Here is a 4,616-nt window from a genome sequence, read left to right as displayed (position 1 = left end):
ACAGGACTATTCCCATGATCAAGGTACAATGGGAAGGATTGACTCCTGAGGACGCCACTTGGGAGCGGGAGAATAAAATTCTCCAGCGATATCCTGAGTTTGATGTCAGGTATATGTATATTTGATATTTGATTTTGTGGGCAAAATCCTTAAAAGGTGGGGTGAATATAATGACCCTAACTGGTAAATCTTAGTTAGAGATTTAATTTAAGGATTTAAATGCCATAATTAGATTCAGTGAGCGATTTCGAGTATTTTGACTGTAATCATGACTATGTTATGAACAGTGCGTTCTGCCGGAGAATTTACAGTTTTGTGAATTAACCGGTAGAGCTTAAAATGAGCAAAATAATTTTAGGAACATAATTTGAAAATTCTGATGACAAATATGAGTTCAGAACGAAAAATTGTATAGTCTGGCACTTTCCGTGAAAATCTCGTGAATAGTGTTTCTACCGGGTATTTTGTACTGCTGTTTAAGCAACCGGTAGAGTCCAGAAATAAATAATTGATGAAATAAGAATAAGAAAGTCCAATATATGCCAAGCAAGTCAATATAGGCCCAAGAAAATGATAAGTTTATAAGTTTTAATTTTCGTAAGTAAAGGAAGTACAATTAGTGATGCACAGTGCATTTCGTCAAAAACGGTGCAAAAACCATACTGTGAATTATGAATATTGTTCCTTAGGAAATAAAAAATTAATGTAAATGATTTTAGGAAATAAAAAATATGTTTGTAGCTTTGAGTTAGTTCCGGGTCAATTTAAGTTAAAATACGCGATAAAAAAACATCCGATGAAAATGGCCACATGTGCCTATATAGCCTTGTCACTTAAATGAAACACTATTCATTTCAGATTTTCTTCTTCTCTCTCTTGCATGGCCGAGCTGCACATGGAGGGGAAGGGGCTAGGGTTTCAAATTTTCCTTCTTTGATTTCTTCATCATCCATCCACCAAATCCAATGACCCACCACATGAAATTGATTGGAAACCACTCAATGAATCCATTCCACCTATCCATTTGAGCTATAGTTGAGTGTGTGAAGAGTTATTCCTCCTCTCATTTTCGAGTTACTATTCACTGGAGGAGAAAAAGTGAGTTTTTGGATGGAGCTTGGCTTGGAGATTGCTCTCTAGGCTTTCTACAAGTGTTTAGAGGTAAGAAACCTCTATTTCCATGATATTATTTTGATGATTTAAGTTATGAAATTGATGAGCATATTTTGTTGGGAAATAATTGATGTTAGAATGTGAAATTTATGATGGATTATTGTTGTTTAGGAAGTTATAGTGTTGAGTAAGCATCCACATGTGATATAAAAATTTAAAAGTCCTATTGCATCTTCCTCCTAGGTTTCGGCCATCATGGAGTGAGTAGGAGTTATTGTGGAAAAAATTATATTATGTATTGTGAAGGTATAGTGTGTTGGAAATGAGTGAAAATGGATGAGTTAGTAAGAATGCCTAAGTAAAAAAAGGACTTGGTGTCTAAACTCAAAATAGGAATTTAGTGGAAGCATTCCTAGGTGTTTTCAAGTTGTAATGAAGTAACGAAAATGCATTGTAAAAGAGAAGGATCTTTGGAAATTCCCCTTGTAGGATTCAACCTATAGGGTATTTAGGGATATATTTTGTACATTTTATTTTAAATAAAATGTGTTGTAATAAATTGTATAAAGGTGATGAGTTTTGAAGAAAAATAGCATGATTTATGTTGAAAATTCCTAAGGGAATGGTTGATTAAATTAAAGAACACCAACGGTTATAAAGAGGTCTAGACTTGTGTATTGGCATAGGATTGGCAAAAATGCAAAGAAAGGAAAATAAGCGATAAAATGTATGCTTATGAAATAATTATGGTATTGCATCATTTTATTGATGCATTGTAAATTATTCTCTAGGTGTGCCTAGGGATTGAGAAGGATCGGAAATCTCTTGAAGCGATAAAAGTAACTTGTTCCACAAGTAAGCGTATTGGTAAAGCTTCAAGAGGTAAGCTCTATGTTTAAGGAGTCTTTTCCTGCTTGAGTGCTCCACCATGGTTAGTGAACTATGGTTGGACTGTATGACTGTGATTTAGATGCTTTGTATAGATGCATTCATATAGAGTTATTTGATAACATGATATGTTTTGCTCTGATGTGACTTCTGTAATTTGATTTCTGAAACAATCTCTGGCCATTGATTGTATAGTACCCGGACGTCCGCTTTGGGGTCCTCCCTCGGGACTGATGGTGTACTCCTCTGATATGTCTGGTTCCGCTTTGGGGTCCTCCCTCGGGAACACGTGCGTTGATTTCCGCTTGGGGTCCTCCCTTGGGAATGACGGCGCACATCTCTGATATGATATGGATATATGCTCTGTTCTGTTATGATATCTGTTATATGTTGTATTTGTATACTCTGTATCTGAATTTCATGCAGGAGTGAGCCAGGGGTATGGAGAATTCTCTATAAACCTGGAGCTTATTGAGATTTGTAATCTCACCCCTCTTTGGGGACATATTTTCAGGGGCCCAGATTTCCGGTGAGTCCTCACTAGGCAGGGACACGACACGTGGCTGAGGCAGTTGACAGACCGGATTTTGAGTGGCTGTAGGCTACTACCTTTTTGGAGTGTTTGATGGATTTTAGTATTTTCGCATTTGATGGATCATGATATTGATCCTTTATTTTGTATATGGCCTGTATATGTTTTGTACATGTCTATCAGTTTGATGCATGTACATTTGAGTATTCAGGAACGTTATATGATGATGTAGTATTCAGATAGGTTTATGTTTTGATGGCATGCTGTTAGATTTAGTGGCACGGAGCCATGTTATGCATGCGCCCATGTATGGGTATTCGATTATATTTGGATATCTGGTATTTCCGAATTGATATGTTGTATAAACTGTTTATCAGGAAATGCTTCCGAGTGGGATTGGAAAATCCCCAGTTGTCCGAATTATAGAGGAAACTCTGCCCGATTTTCGTTTACGCCGAGAAAGAATTAAGTTAGAAAAAGAAAAAGTTAGCTCATATTTTCGTAAGTTAAGTCTTCCGCTGTTTTCTGTTTTATCATATGTATGTTAATTGAACCGGCTCGAGACGGGGATGTTACATGTATCCTGGATTTAGATAGTGTTGCTGCAGAAAATTTTTTTGCAGTGAAAGGAAAGCTATATTTCCCTTTAATTAAACCTGTTATAAAAAAGGGGGTATGTTCATAAAGTGGCAGTTCTGGTGTCTGCTGTCTGGCACTTAACAATCAAAATAACCCACATAATAATACCCAAGAAAAAGTTGCATACAAGATGGAACTTTGATTTTAGGCTTTATTAATCTCATGCAATAGAAGAGAAGCTCTCTCATACTATAGAGACAATCATGTCTAGGACCCATCCACTTATAAAAAAAGAAAAAAGAAAAACACGCAAATCGATGTATGTGTAGGAGAGAAAAATACTCTCCTACAACGTAAGAATATATTTTCCCTTGATTTTATATCACGAACCATGATTAGCTTTTAGTTGCAAATTATGATTAGTTTATAATTTTTTTTCGTGGGTTTAATGTATCCATGTGAATTGCAGAAATGTCCCTTGTGGAAGGAGATATTGTTCGCCTTAAATGAAACACCTCATCAGTATTTCATCAAAAGGCTTCACGTGCTATGGGGGAATTACTTGCAATTGGCCGTTTAGTTCTGTTTGTGGATAGGTTTATATGTCTTGAGGATCTATAAAACATTTGCACCTTATAGCTACCACTATTTTGTTTGGACAGTTACAAAACAATGTACATAATTCATACATAAAGTCATTTGCCTGACACAGCAAAAATATAAGTTGGTTGAAAGTAAAGTGCGACTCATTCACACTACATCTCACCAATTAAAACCATTTCTATAACACGAAAGGAGGATGTGATTTTTTTACTCTTCACAAAGCAAAAAAGAGTGAAAATTTTAACCTTTTCATCTCATTCTATTTGCACTTTCAATTTCCCACCTCAAACACACCCTAAATGAAAGTTGCACTGTAAATTCTGACATGCAATAGAGATAACATTAAAGGCAAAACTAATGATATACCAAAAGACTAAGTGTGGCTTAAAAAATTTGGAAGCCACAGGATTTTTCAGAAAAATGACATTGAACTCTGGTTGGCAAAGCAGTTAGTATTTATACAGTATATAGAATAAAGTTTCTGGCCTTGATATGAAGGACAAGAACTTTTTTCATGGTTTCTATAGTAAAATTTGGATGAAGGCCAGAAATATTTAGCTTTAAAAAATTACAACCTACGAGACTCCTATTTGAGCACGAGACCCATCACCAAAATCATCATTCCAAATTAGAAAATAAAATGAATGCACAAAAAACTAAATTTCAATAATAATGAATACACTAATTAAGATTAGCAATTACACCCTATTGCAAGTATCAACAAAATCCAGGACACACGATACCATAGAGTTAAACGATTAAATATGAAGGAAACTAGGATACAACATATATTATACCTATCACAACAGAGGAAGAAAATTTCAGCTGCCGAAATTTGTTGATCACTCGGCCAGGGTATATTTTTATGCATGCATACGTGAAATTCAACATCAACAACATA

General features: G+C 35.4%; 1 long non-coding RNA gene across 1 annotated transcript; it reads left to right on the top strand.

Annotated features, from left to right (window-relative positions):
• Window positions 1-553: 553 nt before the first annotated feature.
• LOC133298487 (uncharacterized) lies at window positions 554-2,803 on the top strand. Its single transcript, XR_009749809.1, has 3 exons — window positions 554-1,161; window positions 1,905-1,995; window positions 2,516-2,803. It is a non-coding gene; the product is annotated as an uncharacterized LOC133298487 (long non-coding RNA).
• Window positions 2,804-4,616: the final 1,813 nt, after the last annotated feature.

The sequence above is a fragment of the Gastrolobium bilobum genome, unplaced genomic scaffold, assembly GCF_033153095.1.
Source record: "Gastrolobium bilobum isolate Gb01-03AN ecotype WA unplaced genomic scaffold, APGP_CSIRO_Gbil_v1 utg202891, whole genome shotgun sequence".
NCBI lineage: Eukaryota > Viridiplantae > Streptophyta > Magnoliopsida > Fabales > Fabaceae > Gastrolobium > Gastrolobium bilobum.
The sequence above is the reverse complement of the archived record's forward strand: the minus strand, read 5'-3'. Positions and strand labels throughout refer to the sequence as shown.